Consider the following 18,521-nt stretch of genomic DNA (forward strand, 5'->3'; position numbering starts at 1 on the left):
AATTCTTTGAGACAGGGATTTATTTGGCATGGTTACCAGGAGTAGACTGCCATGTGCACTTACAGTGCTGTATTAATAATAAATATTAATTTACCTCCACACAGCAGGGAAAACTTCAGTAGATTAAGCATCACTGAAGCATGCGAGTGTGAAGCCACCTGAACCTTCTCATAGCAACAAGGTTCCCCAGAGACATGTCCAATTTGGAGTAGAAAGCAACTGCTAAAGCCTATTTTTACACAACGATTACTTTATGCTCCACTGCAAAGTGTCAGATCCATGTGCTCTGTACATGAAAGGTGGATCTGGTGTATTTTTTTGTGTCTCATTAAGGGATGTTCTGACTCAGAGTTTCGTTTCCTGTTGTGAAGTTCTTATCAATGGCCACTTGATTGTAAAGTGCAAGACTGAGTTAAAGACCTGCTAGGAAGTGTTCATAAAGAATTGATTTCTACATGAGATTTCTCAGCAAAACAAGGGGCATGACAAGGGAAATGCAAATGACATGGGAAAGAATCGTGTTTTACTCTTAACTTTAAGAAGAAGAGTGTTTTCAACACTTGAAAGAATTTGCTTACTTCCTTCTGTCCCATTTAATAAAGCTGATCTCAGAGAACTAATTTCTGTTAGGTAAATAGCAACTCGAACATCAATTTCCTGTCAACAGCTGCAGCTTCAACAGTTTCACTCCTCCATTCAAATGTGTGAATGCTTTGCCTAAACTGCACATTTCTCATTTACTGTACCTTGAAAGTATGTTCTATCACTCACTCAGTCTCAGGAAAGTGTTTGGCTGTGTTGTGGTTTGCATAAAGCAGCACTAGCAAGGATTATCCCAGCAGCTAGAAGGAAACATTATAACACTCAGCTGGAATTTGGGCAATGAAAAAAGAAAAGGACTTCTGCTTAGGAACTGAGGTACCTAGAGCAGTAGAATAAGGACCCTGGACTTCAGAAAAGTAGACTGAAAAAAATGTCAGCGAACTGGTGGGCAAGATCCTCTAGGAGGAAAGTCTGAGGGGAAAAGGAGTCCAAGGCTAAGTACAGACATTCAGGGGTATTAGGAGGAGTTTAAATTGGATCAAAATGGTGGCCCAATATTAGGTAAGTCAGGACGTGGGGACTAGGATATTTGGGGGTCCAGAAGGCTGGAAGGGATTGTGGGTCTGCCAGGGGATGGGAAAAGGTGAGACCCATGAGGCGTGGGGGGGCAGGCATGACCTATAGATGGGGCAGTGGGGCAGGTGTGACCTGTGAGGGGTGGTTCCCCCCAGTGAACCCCCTTTACACCCACATCTCTCCCTCCCTTCCCTCCACCAGGACTTACTTGCTCAGCTCCAGCAGCGGTAAACACTGCTAAAAGCAGATATACCCAGAGCGGCTTATGGGATGGGGTTGAGAGAGCTGGCCAGTTGGGGGGTAGGGGAAAAGCAAGGGGCTGTGGAAAGGGCAAAAAATAGACCAGAGCCAGGGAGGGGGGTGAAAAGAGCAGCCCCAGGGCTGTGGCTAGTGGCTGGGTTTTCCCAGCTCCGGGGCTGCACAAGGAAAGTGTACAGAAGTTCCATGTGCCAATCTGACCTAAATCAAATACGTCTGATACTACATAGATCCAAGTTTATCTTAAACCTGATTCTGCAATTTTTAGATCAGTCTGTGTGCACAGAACTTCTGTACAGTTACAAGTTTAAACCGACTGACAGTCACCGAGACCAGTCTGTAAATGTAAGGTCGGCACCAGGATAAGCTACATTTAAATCAAACAGCCATCTTGAACCCAATTTAACCTCCCCAAATGTCTGTACTTAGCCCAGGAGAGCTGGCTGTACTTTAAGGAGGTCCTCTTAAGGGCACAGGTGCAAGTTATGCCAATGAAACCAAAGAATGGGAAGTGCAACAGGAGACCAACCTGGCTAGACAACAATCTCTTAAATGAGGTGAAACTCAAAAAAGAATCCTGTAAGAATAGAAAATCTGGTCGTAGTACTAGGGAAGAATATAAGAGTATTGCATGGGCATGCAGGGAGAAAATTAGGAAGGCCAAGGCACAATTTGAGATGTAGCTGGTAAGGGACATAAAAGGCAATAAAAGAGATTGTACAAATATGTCAAAAGTAAAAAGAAGACCATAAAAACCACAGATCCCTTAAGGAATGCAGAAGGCAGTGTAGTTACAGATGATGCAGAGAAGGCTAAAGTAGTTAATGTCTTTTTTCCTTCAGTTTTCACAAGTAGGGGCAGCTACCAGATAATAAGTTCAGTTGGCAGCAAAGATAGGGAAGGAGACAAGCAGCTTAGAATAATGGCTGAACAAGTTATGGATTACTTAGAGAAGCTAGATGCTTTCAGTTTGAATAGCCTTCAAATACCTAAATAGTGATTACAAATACCTTCAAATACCTAAATAGTGATGGAGATGGGCTTTTCTCCATGACCAAAAGGGGCAGGACTATGTCTCAAGAGAAAGCAGAGGAAATTTAGGCTGGGGATTAGGAGGAACTTTGAGTATGAGGATGGCCAAGCATTGCAATAGACAATGACATCTACCTAGACAAATTGTGGAACCTCCATCCTTGGAAGTTTTCCAGAACAGGTTAGATAGACACTTGCCTGGGATAGTTCAGTCAGGGAAGATCCTGCCTAGAGCAGGGGGTTGGAATAGATGACCTTCCAGGCCTACTTGCCTATGATCCTATAAAAAATGTTTCTTTCCCTGTCTCTGACCACTGAATCATACTGAGAGAAATAAGCTGGTACATCACTCATTTAACCAGTTTATAGATTTTTCATTTCTAATTCTAAAGATGCTATCTTTGTTCCCCTCCAGTCTGGAAAAAGCATAATAATGTGGAGTCCAAGCATCAGTTATCTTGTGATCATTCCTAACGAGAAAGGATGGTTTTGTGGTTAGAGCTACTGTGGCTCAAAAAATTAACAACTAAATGGTTTTTTCCTATAAAAAATGTCAACTGCCACTACTCAGAGCTCACTGCTCATGTATCTTTCATAATTTTGAATGAATTGTTTAAAAGTATTTCAGCTGTTACTTTGTCAGAATAAAAATATTTTATTCTTTATTTCAAAACTAGTGTGTTTGTAAAATAAAAAGTTTTAAAATCTTGTTTAAATGAAACATTCTGACTGACCCACAGGGAATTTTTTTAAAAACTTTATTGCACCGAAAATTTCCAAAACTTCTATGCTTTTTTATATTGATTTGAAACAAAAATTTGAAAATCATGGTATTTTCACAAAATGGAAATTCCAGTTCCCAGACAGTTTTAATTAAAGCTTGGAGATGGAAGAGCTGAGCTCCCCTTTGAATCTGTTGTAAACTTACCATGAAGGTTACCATGTGATCTGTCCAGATTTCTTCATCTCTAAAACATGGATACTACTGTTTACCTATTTCTTAGTGGCCTTGTTTCAACTAAGGTATGAATATACAGGAAACTGTTTAATTCAGCACCCCAAGAGAAATTCAAATAATAGAGTATGATCTATCAGTGACCAGTTGTCAGGAGTAGATTGTTTTAGAGGGAACAGAGGACAAGCTGGAAGGGAAATTGAATAGCAAATTAAAACCATAGTGGTAATTTATCCCATAAATGAATGAACTATTTTACTGTATTTATCAGTTCAAGGATTCAACTGAAGGAAAGGGTAAAAAATTTGGGACTCTCTTACAAACAGCCCTTTAAGAGGAAATATTTATTATAAAACCAGTGGCTAGCCAAAAATTATATTAGGGTTTTCATAAACTATTGTGGATTTTTTTTTTAAATCCTGTAATAAAAGCTAAGTACAGATGGTCAAAAAGCTCAAGGCTGAATCAGTTCAGTCTTTGCAGGTTAGTCTAAGCTGCAGAAATTAAACTGAGAAACAACTAGACAGACATTTACTTTTGATTTAGGAAATGCAACAACATACCTGCAGTGGCTCGGGCCAGAAGCCAGGGGGTGCTTGAGCATGGCTCTCTGGCGCACAGCCAGCATGGACTGGGTGTTTGCTTCCTCTTCCTGCTGCTCCTGAGGTCTCTGGGATTTGCACTCCAGAATCACAGTAACAGGACTCTGCAGGGTTGCTCATTGCTTCCTCTTCCTGATTCCAGGTGCCTCTGGGATATGCAGTACACAGTCATAGTCAGCAGTAAGTTTTTATCAGGGCAGGGCAGCTCTGTACTCAGAGGAAGGGAGGTTTATCCCCCTCCATGGTCCCAGACCCCAGCCAGGGTTTGCCTGGGGGGCAGGGAGGGGGGGAGTCCCTGCCTCTCGTCCCCCCTCCCCCCCCAACACTTCTCTGCTGGAGAAAACAGCACAGCCCAGTCAAGGACTGGAAAGCATGCTGGGATTCAAGGGACTGTGATTTAACTTGAACCAGGAAGGGCTCTGGGATAGAAGTTTCATAAACCGGTTTGACCCAAATCAGTTAAGTCTGGTACTACATTGAACCAGGTTTATCTTAAACCAGTTCCAGCCATTTTGAAACTGGTTTATGTGTACTGAACTTCTGTTCTGTTACAGCTTGAAACTAGTTTCTGATCACTTAAACCAGTTTATGTGTAACTTCTGTCCCTAGCCAAAATATTGACACTTGAGCAGTTACTTTATATAAATGGGTAGTGATTTTGGGTACCCTCAATTTTGCAACGTCCAAATTGAGATACCTCGGTAAGTGCTCAATACTTTTGGAGCGCTTGATTGGGCGTCTTTATTGGGTCACCCAAAAATCATTAGTCACTTGTGAAAGTTTGGGTCTATCATTTGCATAGCTTATTGAAATCCCCAGATAGTAGGCACAATATGTGAAAACTGAAAGGAACTTCCACCCAAGATGTCTCACTGCCTAATGGAAAAAAAATGCATTATTTTGAAGGGATGAAATGTAAGTTAATCTTCGTCACAGAAAAAGGGGGGGAGGGGGAGGAAGGATTGCTGCTGTAATGAACAAGTATTACTGCTGTACTGAAGAACAGGTAAGTATGGAAATTCCAAGACTCAGGACTACTTTAATACATAGCTAAAGAGTAAAGCAAAGTTTGAGGGCAAACTGGAACCAGTCATCTGTACTGAATCATTTAAATGGACAGGTGAAGCCAGTCACCAATAAGTGGTCGCTGTAAGTGTTTAGAGCCATCATGAAGCTTACTTAAAACTCTTGCAAAAATTTCCTTGCCCTCATGTCTCTAAAACAATGAACAGTGTTGAAGTTTCCTTTTCTATATTATTACATGCATCTTACTGAATGTAACATAACAGAAACCTAAAAACAGAAGACATTCTTATTGTAGTTCAGGACAGGTTTGTTTGTTTTTGGGGGGTTTTCAGATGTCTTGCCATTGGCATCACTACTGCTAACTTTGAAAATTTGTACTTGCTTTCTAAGATACAGAGCAGAGAGAAAAAGCAGAGAGAAAAAACCCCTAACAACTCTGAATTGACTCTGTAGTATATACTGGCACTGTCAAACCAAACTTTTCAACACGACCATTGGTTATGAGTGCTCCCATGTTTAGTTGCTCATTTGAACACCTCCAACTCCAACTGGGTTGATTTGGCGATCAAGGTGCTCAGCATCCATGGGCATGAGGTAACTAGTAAGCGTCTCTGAATGTAAAGAATGACCTCAGTCAAAGCAATTTGCGTTTTATGTTAAGCGCTGTTTGGACCAGACAAGTTCAAAATCTAGGGAGTCTTTATAAAAATAACAAACAAAACAGGGTTACCCACTCAGAAACCTGAGAAACCTGACTACTCTTCAGCCAGACCTACGGCAGGCAATATATCCCCGCTCAAAGTATACAGCCTGTATATAAAACAAAGTAGACTTGTAGTATGAGAGAGAACACAGCAACAATGAATCAGTGCTCAACAGTATCTTCAGTGACCACCCCTGCCTTATTTTCTGTATCCACAAGTGTGACCATCCAATGGAAAAGCATCCTTTTTGACATCTTATTTTTCTCCACCCATTTTTTTCTTTCTTGTGCACCCCATTCTCTGCCACTGTCCATAAGTAGTGATATCCCAGAGCCTGAGGATGCCCTTAGACAGATTTTTCTCTAGCCCTAGAGGAGAGTGCTGTCTGTGTTTCATGAATGGACACATTGTTGCTGCCTCTAGCCCCCATATCATTTCTGCATCCTTGCCTGCAGGCACAACTCTGCCTATATACCATCACTTCCAGCCACAATGCAGACTCTAGTTACTTGCCATCTGGGATTATCAGTGTCGTTGTTGCTGTTGCTACATCACTAAGCTGTCTTTGCAAAGGCACTTTCACCCAACCCAATGACTTCAGTTCTGTGGGTACTAGGAAGCTACTTCTCTCTGGAGTTTACTCAACTCTGCCTTTGCGCTTGATGAAAAGCTACTGCTATCACTCCCTGTAGTGTCAAGTTAAAGATTTGCCTGTCTAAAGTGATTTCAGTTCTATGGATGCCAGGTAAAGACAGATCCTCACTAGATCTCATTCAGCTCTTATTGGCCTCTTCAGTTTCACCAGACCAGTCCCTTCACTTTTCACCAAGTTGCCAGTGTAGGATTTCAATTTGCAGCCAGAGAGAGAAGTGACATATGGAATCCTTGGTCAAAACGTAACCACTAAAGGTAACACTTCCAAAGAGTAAAAATTTCTTCTGAATGTTTTTGTCCAAGCCTCTACCCAGAACTACACTGCAGTTTGGCTATAGTAAAGCACTAATTCAGGGCATATAAAGTACTGTTCTGTTGCTTTACAGTTACACAATAAAGACAGTAGTTGATCAAGGAACAGGACAAGGAGGGTACAGCTCCCTGGTTTGTGCACACGAGCAGCAAACTCTGAGTTCATGCCAGCTCTTGCCAGCAATCTTCACAAGGAGTGAGCTCTGATCACCAGCTGATCTGGCCAGGCTCCCTGCTTTTGTGCAGCTCCAGTGCCCATGGGGTGAATGCTACTGCTATTCCCTCTTCACCTCCCCACTGAATTGAACAGCAGAGAAAAGGATGGGATAAGCAGTAAGCCTGTACTAGTCGGCAGCGATCTGATCCAGCTTCGGATCTGGCCGCTTCGGATGGCCACGATCCGATCCGGACCTGCGGACTGAGTTTCTATTTGGGTATCTATAACTTTGTTGTTTTTTGTCTGATTTTGATGAAACTTGAAGGGATGGTAGCCTCTGCTGAGAGCATGAAACCTGCCAGGTTTCAAGGAGATCATTGCAGGGGTTTGGGAGAAACTGTACCCCAAATTCTTGAAAGCCAAACTCATGTCACGGCTGTGTGTTAGACCACAGGAGGGTGAAAGCTTCCGGGGTGGTGGCCCCTGGTGAGGCCACAAAGTCTGCCAAGTTTCAAGAAGATCGGTGCAGGGGTTTGGGGGAACTGTGCCCCAAATTCTTGAAAGCAAAACTCCTATCACATCTATGTGTTAAACCACAGGGGGGGTCAAGACTGCAGGAGTGGTAGCTCTTACTGAGGCCACGAAGCCTGCCAAGTTTCAAGAAGATCGGTGCAGGGGTTTGGGGGGAACTGGACCTCAAGCTGTGGACAAGCAAAACTCATGGCATGGGTGACAGTGTGCGTGTTAAGGCGCAGCAGGGTGACAGCTGCAGGGATGGTGGCCCCTGCTGCGAGCATGAAGCCTGCCAGCTGCAGAGGAAATCGGTGCAGGGGGGCTCAGGCCCTGCACCCCTAGCTGCTGACAGACAAAACTTGTGCCATGGGTACTTGTAGGACCGACTGTGTCTGTCTTGGTGCAGTTGATTGTCTGTATTATTTCCTCTCTTTAGTCTCTGCTTTTATAGGTGTTAATTGATGGCAATTAAGTGGCTACATTACCTAGCTCCTGTGTATTGAGCTGGTCCCTGAGTGAATCATGATTGATTGGTAACTGGTAACACAGTAGCTTAGCAGCCAGACCTGCAGCAGTTGTCTCCCCTCCCCGCCCTAAATATAGGTAATCTTGCCCATGCAACTGATGTCTATTCATTCAGGATCCTTCTTCAGCAATGGATGCTGAAGTGCTTCTTCATCTGTAATCCCAGACTATGGGCTATATCTCTATTGTGCAATAATATGTAGGAGGGATAAGGGGCAAGGGAAAGCCTATGTTATGAGGAGTGATTTTTTAGCCTTAGTTACAAGAAACAGGTTAAACTGAGCTGTAAATTAATTAGCACAAAACAGATTCTTTTAAGTGCACAGGCAGAAATGTTTTTCCTACTTCCTTTTGACTAACAAAACCTAGACAAGACCAAATGTTCCTCTCTCTAAAGAAAAATAGAGCACCTACAAGATGCAAACATTCACAGACAGAGAAGAGAAGCTTGTGCTGCAGGTCACTTCCTACATCTCATGGTTTCAAGGCCTCCACAGAGACTGCTTTTTCTTTGCCAGCCAATCTCTAGTGATGGCTTTGATATGCTCACCATGTACAGTAGTTAAAATTATTCCTAGACAGACATAATCCTGTCTAAACTGATTTAAGAAAAAAGTTCACTGGTGTCTAGTACACTAAATCATTTACTTATTAGAGAACACATCTGGAACACCAAAACTATGCACTAATGATTTCATTTGGGGGGAAAATGCTAGCATGGAATCTCTGACAGGTAAATCTTTTTGAGCAAAAAATTTAGCATGCAAAATATTCAAGCACTTGATGAAATGGATCATATTTTATTTATTCTGCACAATTGACAAGTCCCAGGACAGCACAGCCCTGGGATTAATCAATGAGCTTTTATCACTGGCACACCACTTGGACTCTGGCCCCAACCAGAGTGCCTACAAATCACTGATTAGATGCCTGTCTGAGACATACTAAATAAAATTACTTTGGTGGGCTCAGCTTCCTTCCTGGTAGACTATGCAAAGTGGAGCAGATTATATTTGAGAGGCTCTAAGGCTTGGTAAGAAGAGAAAAACTCGGTAAGTTTAAGGGAAGGTCAGCAGATAAAGCAATCTATGCTACTCTAAAACCCAAAATGGGAAAGGGAAGCATTAGAAAACCTTGAACTACTTAGTTGCCTTGAGTTCCTGGATAAATACCTGGCACTTTTAAAAGCTCAGGGAGGTGGGGGTCATACAAGTTATTACAATTTCAGCCTTATCCACTGTGCAGGGAGAAAGGAGAAACTATGACCAAAGTACAAAAAATGTAACAAAAATTGTTGGAAAATACTGATTAATTTTGACACTGGCTTTTTCTTCTGGAAGATGGGCAAAGCCCACCCAACCCAGCAGTTCTATATGGGAGGAATTCAAGCCCAAGACTTAAGTGAAACAACATTGAACTGATGTTCAAGGAAATGTTAGAGTTTGAATTTCAAATTTGGCAGTTCTGCACAAGAGAGAGGGATTTTGCCATCCGTCTGACAATCTGCCCAGATTTGATCCAGTTACGAACTACCCCACACCCTTATTTTGCAATGTGAACTAAAACTCGTCATAAAAATTGATCTTCAGCATTGTATTTACACTGCTTCCTGTGGAACACAGGGACATAGGCCACAGATAAAGCTACAAGTATTTGACTAGCTGATGTTCCTGTTGGTACTTAGAAAACTGAGACATTCCTAGCTAAAAGGCCATACTTTTCTGCTCAAGGTCATAACAAGTATCAAATCTGGGGACAGTAAGAAAATTTCCCCCAGGTCAGGTTAGCAAGGACTGTTTTGTTTTTTTGTTTGTTTGTTTTTGCTTTTGTCTGTAGCACAAGGCATTGTCCTCTTCCTACAGTCTTCTATGTATAGATTAACCAATGCTTTCACTGTCACCGAAGTAGCTGTTTCTCCCATGCTTTTACCTATGGCAAGTCATAAGGTGCTCTTAGTATTCCTGGTGTCGTACCTTATGTTGTGTGTGGATCCCAAGATGCTGATTTTGGAAAATCCTTAGGGAAATATTTGCCCTTAAGTGCAGGAGACTGGACTCAGTGGCCAAGAGTTTACCTACAACCCTGTGTGCCTCCATTAACTCAAACAGAATTCTGGGATGCAGAGCTTAGTTATGATGAGGGGAACGGGGACAGGTGAGAAGTAGAAGTCATTACAGCCAGACAAGGCAGTTAATAATTCCACATATAATGTTTCATTTGGATGATGTATGGTACATAAAAGTTTGCCAACTTCAGTTCTGGCATTTAGTATCTTTTGAGCACCTGACTTTCCAAACTTATCATTCCTTTTAATGCACTTTGTGTTTTACACATACACACGTGAGTACGTGCGTGCAAATATGTGCATCTATAAAAATGTTTTGGGATCCATCTGGATGTGATGTTATAAAAATGTAAATCATTCCAATTAAATTTAAAAAGAAAATATTAATATTAAACCAAGCTTATTTATTACATACTGCACGAACAGGTTTTTCTCATCTTTGCACATTTTTCATTTGATTCTTCTAGCCTCTTGTTGACAGCAGTTCCTTCTGTTCACTGAGCAGAAAGGGAAAGTATTTTTCTTTGAAGCTGATGCAAAAACTGCTCAATGAATCATTCAGCAGGTACGACTGTAGCTCAATCATCCTCTGGTCCATCCTAGATCTAGGATCCTTGAATCTATTACCAAAATGAGCAGTGGTACAGTATGTCTCTGTAGCTGAGATAAGCAGGAGTTTGTGAAGTATACAGGGCAATATCCTACACTCTAATCGGAGGTACATTTTAATAGGCTGTACTTAATATTCAATTGAATGCTTTCAAAAAGCTTTCATTTTAAATACAGTTAAAATACACTGCAATCTCACATTTATCTCTCTGAAGAGCCTAAGGATATTTTCCCCATTGTACTGCAAATGGAAAAGAATTCTCTAGAGTCTGACACATTCCTTTGGAGATTTTCTGTGCTTTAAATCAAAGCAGCAAAACAAGAGTTTATTGTAGCAACCCACGGGGAAGTAGCGTCTCCAATATCCTGATTCTTTGCAGCTGCTCCTACAGCATGGTTGCAACCTGCTTGTTAACAGTAACAAAGCAATCAAACAGGGCTCTTTGAGAAAGGGGGTTGTGTATATATGGTTGTATTGTGTGTTCTGGACATGTAAGATATATCCATTAAATTATGGCAGTTTATATCCATATACATACCCACACAAAGTTCTTTTTACAGGTGGTTATATTACATAAACATAAAAACTCTGCAAAAAGAACATTAAAGTTAAAAAGACAAGTTAAGTCTGTAAAAAAAGATTGCCTTTTCAGCAAGGACAGTTTCCATTAAATGAGTAGTCATGGCTTTTTTAAAATCGTTATTCAAAGTGTGGCCCCAGGCTTTATTTAATACACATAATACAACCCTGTGCCGACTACAGAATTACTGATTTCCACCTGGGCCTTCCTATGGCAATCATTATAGCATGAGTGCTTCACAAATATGAACAAATCTTCATAACACCCCTGTGAAAATAGATGCTACGAATAGCAGCATTTTACAGATGTGCAACTGAGGTGCACAGAAATTAAATGGCAAAGGTAAAGTATCAGAAGACTTAGGATATCTCAACTGAGATACCAATGGCCTAATAAAAGAGTGCATAGCATTTCTATAATGTTTTATACATTCAAAGCACAAAACCGATTGACTGCAGTTGCAGTTGTGACCATTCTGTTCTTTTACCGTCTCAAGTATTTCAAGTTAGGTTCCTAAACAACTAAATGCATGCTTTCAGTAAGGAGCTGACTACCTTGCACTTATCACAGGTTGAGAGCATGTACGTAGGCGCTTATTGCAGTGTCATTGGTGCAGGTGTAGTTTCACACCTTAGCTTACCTCGTCATAACTTGCTCACAGGCCCATATGTTCATTGAAATAGCTTTAAGACATTTGTACCATGGGCAAAATATTCTATTTTTCCCTAATCATGTTCCATGAAAAGCTGATACTTTTATAAAAAAAATTCAGCCTGAGGCAGACTACTGATATGGAAGATTTTAACTTGACCAACTGAAGCATTTGCAAATCATAAGCAATTTCAAGCGGGGTAATATAAATGAAAATGTTATAAGATCTTAATCACAGTAATGTTGTTACCGGTGTTGTCGCTTATATTCTATAAAACCAAAATAATCTTAACCATAATGTTGTCAGTGCTGCCTATTATATTGCATAATGCCAATTTTTATATAAAAGAATCAAGGTTAAAGACGGACCTCAAATCAAAGAAACTCATGGTATTCTAAACTTTGTTTGGATCTACACAGGGAAGGACACATGTCACTTAACTGAAAACTAAAGATATTTCTTTTTATTTATAGAATACCATTTTATTATGTGTAGCATGTTGCACAGTCCCTAGAAACAAAGCTGGATAACAACAATGATTCTTGCAGATGGAAGAAAAGGAGAGCCTGACAGAAAGAAGCATCATCAGCTTGCAGAAAAAATTATTAAGAAGTGACATGATAACAAACTTCATACAAAAAGAGGGAAAACACCTTTTCTCCTTTGCTGCAGAGAGTAAGACGCATAACAAGGGCTTGAAATTGCAGCAAAGAAGGTTTAGAATGGATATCAGGAAAAAGTTCACTGCTAGAACAATGAGGCAGCGGAAAAGACTGCCTAGGGAAGTTGTGGACACTCCTTCATAGGACGTTTTGAAGAGGTTGGATAAGCACTAGTCAGGGATGATCTAGGAATAGCAATACCTGGAGTGTACTGTGAAGACCAATAGTTGGAAGCCAAGGAGCCCCCCCTACACACACACACACGTTCCTTGGAGATCACAAAGAGCTCTGCAGCCAAGAACAGGTGGAAATGGGAGAGGACCAAGTTCAGCAGCAGCAAAATAAACCAGTGCTCCCCAAATGGCTTGGTTATACAAGACTATGAAAGGAACTGGGACAGGATGACAAAAAGGAGAATTCTGGCTCTCCAGTTGGGACGCATGGGGCTGCCTTTTTGGTCCCCAAGTTGAAGTGCAGAATAGAAGGTGCTTAGTTTTTACCACAATGCTGGGCTTTTCTGGTTGCCAGCTGGGCCAAGAAGGAAATTTTCCCCCTCCCATTGCTGCAAGTGTAAGGGTTTGGGGGGGGGTCACCTTCCTGAGAAGTATTGGGTGTTGGCTATAGCCAAGCCTAAGAGTTCTGACTGGGGTGTGCTGATGCACCTTCTGGGACTAAATAATTCAGAAGTTCCTGGTGAGAGACATCAGTGGAACAATGCAGCTAGGCTTCGAGGGTAGCTGCCACACACAGGATCACCAGCAACTGCCAGCTGATACTGTAGCAGCTATCACAATTGCAATCACACAGCTGCAGCAAGCTGTTTTTTGCACCCTCCCCACCCCCAGCCTTCAGCTCCCAAGCCATTGCCCATCACCCTGCCCCAGTTATGCCACTGGTTAGAGGATCTTGCTCCTCCACTCAGGGTCAGACTAGTTGCTTCATTTGGGGTCAGGAAGGAATTTCCCCCCATTATCAGACTGGTATGGACTATGGGAGTTGTTGGCTTCCTCTGCAGCAAGAGAGATTGTCTTCTTCCTGGAATCTCTCTTCCTTGGTATTTTAACCAATAGCCGCAGCAGAATATTAACAGTGCCCCCACCCCCTGACTTTACCTGTGCAAATTAGTGTGTTTTTGGTGTTTGGGGCCATTGTGCCTGGCAGTTGAATGAGAGGGTTGGTTTGTGAAGGTTTAAGAACAGGTTATATGAGTGGTGCTCAACCCTTTTGGCTGGCAGATCAGATAGGCAGTGCCTGGGCCCTCCACTGGAGAGGAATGTGGGGCAGAAAGGGGCAGCCCAGCCCCCACCCCCCGATCCAGCCAAACAGGGGAAGGGGTTGTGACCCAGCCTTGAAGGAGGAAACAGGCATGGCCAAGCCCCAGGAGGGCAGGGCAGAGGGGAAGGGGGCATGGCCTGGCCCCACAGGAAGAAGGGGAATGGCTTGGCCCCAACCTGGTTGGGTAGAGGGAAGGGGGCATGGTCTGGCCCAACAGCGGAGTGAGGAAGAAGGGGACATGGTCCAGCCCCATGAGGAGAAGGGGGCCCAGCCTAGTCCCAACCTGGCCATGTGGAGGGAAGTGGGTATAGCCTGGCCCCATGTGGCCATATGGGAGGAGGGGCATGGTCCAGCCTACTGCTCAGGCCTTGGGATTTTGGCAGCAGGGAGGGGAGGCAGTATTAAAAGCCACTTATCTTCTGCTGCCAAATGTTCTGACCTATGGGGAGCCCTGTAGGCTAAATTCCAAGGCTCTGCAGACCACATTTGGCTTGCAGGGTGAAAGTCAGCACTGCTGGGTACTCTAGTGGTGCTGAACCTTTTGGTCCCATGGGTCAGATAAGAGGTATAGGGCTGGTCTGCAGGCCAGATTGGGCCCTCATATCAGAATCAGACCCCCGATACCTCTGCCTGACACTACCTCCTCCTGACCTGTGTGCCAGGATCTGGCCCCAGGGGTCTGCCCAGCACCCACATACCAAGATCAGGCCCTGCACTGCTCTGCATGCCCAATCCAGTGAGCAGGGCCACACTGTCTGGAACTGATGGCACTGCTCCCCCACTGACAAATTTTCAGACCCATGGGGAGTTCCATGGGTTAGCTGACATGGCATGGGGGTGGTGGGCAGATCTGGCCAACAAGCCAGGGATTGAGCACCCCTTGGGTTAGACAAACACTTGTATAGGATGGTTTAGATGAGGATGACCCTGGCTTGAGCAGAGGGTTGACCTAGATGAGCTTCTGAGATCCCTTCCAGCCCAACTTTTCTATGATTCTGTGAGACCTCAGAGGAATACATGTGCTTCTGAAAAAGCACCCTGATCCAAATCGATCCAAAGTTTTTGCTGTTGTGACAGCATTCCTAACTCCAGCTCACAGGAGAAACTCCCTGTATACATCTATGCAGAGTGAAAGTTAGGGGTGGTTCATATAATTGTAATCAGAAGAATGCTATTTAAATTGTCACAATTCATCTGAAATTTGAAGTAGTAGGATATATGAGAAGTTGTTAGAACAAAATTTACACTCTTCTGTTCAGAAATATACATACAAACTTCACATGACAAAATGCGTCTCTCTTAAAAATAAAGACATACCTCATAGTACAAGCCACCTCTACTTCCATAGACACACAGCAAACCTTTGTGATCCCATTTTCACAGCAGAAAAATGCTGTTGGAAGGTGACTGGCAGTGATCTTAGCAGTATGAAGCCCATAAGCTGTAGTCATTGCCTATTAGGGCTGTGTGAAGTTTTGGTTGCTGATTTGATTTGGCAGAGATTCGGCTCAATTTGGTGGCTGAATCTCTGAATCCAAATCGAATCAGGAGACCCTTTAATCTCTCCAAATCAAATTGGAACCCTGTGAATCAATTCAGAGAGATTTGGAAAGATTCAGCAATTTGGACATAGACACAGCTTTAAATGTTTTTTCTATATGCTTCAAGGTACCAGGGTGGCTTGTGAATGCTGCAATACTGGGGCAGATGAAGTACCCCACAGGAGTAGGGGTCCTCAGTGCGCTTGGCAGCAAATCCAGAAGTGAACCAGAAGCACTTCTGGTCAACTTCCAGGTCCACCAGAGAGTACACTCGGGGGGTCCCCCATGCACCCCCGGCTCAGCAACTGATGTCTCCTGGGTCTGGGGAGGGGGGCACCCGCGGTTCCCCTATGGCCTATAGCTGAGCCGGAGGGGATACAGGGGCCCCCAGCATGCTCCCCAGTGGACCCGGAATGGAAGTACTTCCGGTCCACTTCCAGGTTCACCACTGAGCATGCGGGCCCCCCCACCCCGTGCTCCTGTGGGATGTTCCATCTGCCCCAGCATTGCAGCGCTCACGAGGCATGCTGGTACCGAGGTATACAGAAAAAAACATTTAAAGCTGTGTCAATGGCTGAATCACTGATTCTCCAAATCAGCATCAAATCTTCAGATTCAGATTCGACTGAATCAAATCGGGGACATTGATCCAAATCAACGAATTGAGTCACTATCCCTGATTCAGGCCAAATCCAAATCTGAATCAAATAGGGCCCGTTTGGCACACCCCTACTGCCTATGTCTCCTCTGCAAAGCAGCCTTGGGCCCTACTCAGAGATGGGGAGGCAAAGACAATCTTATTATCAGCCTTCCCCCCTCCCCTCCACTTCCCATTTCTTTGTTTCTGATAACTTGTGCATCATGTTAGTGAAGAGGAAGCCCTGGTGGAAATGATTACTGCAGCTCCAATGTGGCAAGTGCAAAATAGTAGTGTGGTATTGCTTCCCCTCTAAGAAGTCTCTAAAAGTAGGACAAGTGGTATGTAATATCAAGCCCAGTCTCTCCTTTGCTGGATACTAGGTGGCAAATTAAACCTGAGATCATCCTCACAAAAGCAACAAAATTTAAATGGCTATCACACTAGCCTCATCTCTTGCCATACATCAACAAGTTCTTTATGGCCAAATTCAGTTGGCCCTAGATTTCCACCTCTCTCCAGATGGTGATTAGTTAGGGTGGCCACTCACATATCCCCAGAATACAGGACATCCCCTTGGTGGTGGGGAGGGGGAGGAGGAGGGAGACCACCAGCCCCCTTGACCAATCAGCAGTGAGGGCCAGGACCACCGGACCCCTTGGTCAATCAGCAGCAAAGTGCAGGACCACCACAAAAAGGCCACCTCTCTGCCTCCCTGGCTGGCTTGGAACCCTGCTCCTCCTGGCTGTGCACCGCCCTACCACTAGGCAGAGCCAATAGAAATGCGAGGACAAATAATTGACATGTATTTCCACCAACGATCTGAGAAACAGGACTTTTTGTAGTCCATTCCTTGTTTAGAAATGAACAGGGGACAAAGGCTGTAAAAAAAAGTACTGTCTGGTACAAAACAGGACCAATGACCACCCCATGATTAGTGCCCATGCATCAGTCTCAAGCCATATGGCAGTATGCTCATAAGAAAACCTTTAGTGAGATGTTAGCAACCGAAAAGAAGCGAAGCTTATTATTACTGAAGAAGCAGACAGCTGAGAAAACAGCAGGTATCTGTGCTCCACAGTCTGAGCAGTGCTCCTGTACACGTAAGTAGCTTCCAAAGAGGCTTGACCTCTGTGTAGCCCACAGCAGAAAGTAGACCCCACAAGCCCCATAAGCAGCAGTTCATGCACTGTGATATAGCAGTGAGAATACTCTTTTCACCCTTGGGGCTGTTACAGGGAATTCTATCCATGCTAACATTATACATCTAAAGATTAATATGATGGAAGAACCACAAAGAGCAGTTTCACTTGAAGCAAGTCTAATCCAAGGGATGACCTGATCAACATTAGAAACATCTTCTATAGCAGTAGTACTCAATATTTTGGCCCCGTGGGCCAGATGACTGGTGCAGGACCAGTCCCTGAGCTCTAACCCAGTGTGCCATGATTTGGGCCCAGTGATGCTCCACCTGGGCCTGCCTTCTAGGACTGGGGCTTCAGGATCCTCCAGTGTCTCCACCCAGCCTTGCATGCTGAGATTGAGGCTTCAGTCCTCCCTGTACCTCGTGCCAAAATTGCCTGTAGCTGGTGACTGCAATCAGACTCCACACTTCTCTGTGCCCCCAATGAAGCATGAAGGGCTGGCTCAGACTCACCTTGCATCCCACAGCCTTTGGGGTAAGTAGGACCTGGAGGGCTGAAGCAGGTGGAGGCCCCCTCCATCAGGGCTGGAAGGGCAGGGGGTTGTAGGTTGGGAGTGAGGGATACCGGCATATCAGGGCCGCTCAGTGCCACAAAGCAGCAGGGGGGGACAGTCTCAGCTGAAACCCGTGTCCTGGTTCAAGTGGGGAGCTGCTGCTGGGAGGGAGAGAGTGGGGGTTAGGGAAGGGCTGTGGCTTGGGAGTGAGGGGCACTGGCATATCAGGACTGCTCAGTACCACAAAGCAGTGGGGGAGGACAGCCACATTTGGACCTGCGTCCTGGTGAGCAAAGGGAGCAAGGGAGCTGTGATTTTCCATGACAAAAGAACCAAAGTCAAACACCAAAATATATAGGTATTTAGAATTTATTTTATTGTAATAATTGGGGCACTGGTAGGCTTCCAAATTGCTTTAAAATTGTAAATATATCAATAAAACAGAATTTTGGATTTATTTAAACAGAGAAAACCAGGATCCCTGCTGATCATCACACTGATCCCAACCAGAAAGGAGTTCCCTTGTCTCTTGCTCACAGACACAAGTTTCAATGTGGAAAAAATGAATGCCATTGTTCAAAGGGCAGTTATCGTGCTGATACAACATGAAGAGATCCCTTAGAAAGTCACAGCCAATCCCTTTAACAGCTCTTAAAATTGTGTGGGCCGCCTCCCGATCCCATCCATGTCGCCATGTGCGGGCCAGGAGCGATATGCGGACCCGTCTTTGTGCACGCGGGCTGTGGCCAGCAGCCCGGGCACACGGGGTCAGAGGAGACCGTGCGGTGGCAAGGCACGCACGGGCTAGAATTAGTCACAGAGGCGTAGTGGTTGATTTAAAGATTGTTTACTTACACCAAAGATGGTCGCGGTGCAGGCAGGAAAACTTGCTTGAGTTACAGTTACAGATAGAAAAGATAAGAGGTGGACTAGAGTTCCTTCCC

Source organism: Alligator sinensis, unplaced genomic scaffold (genome assembly GCF_000455745.1).
Source record: "Alligator sinensis unplaced genomic scaffold, ASM45574v1 scaffold169_1, whole genome shotgun sequence".
Classification (NCBI taxonomy): domain Eukaryota; kingdom Metazoa; phylum Chordata; order Crocodylia; family Alligatoridae; genus Alligator; species Alligator sinensis.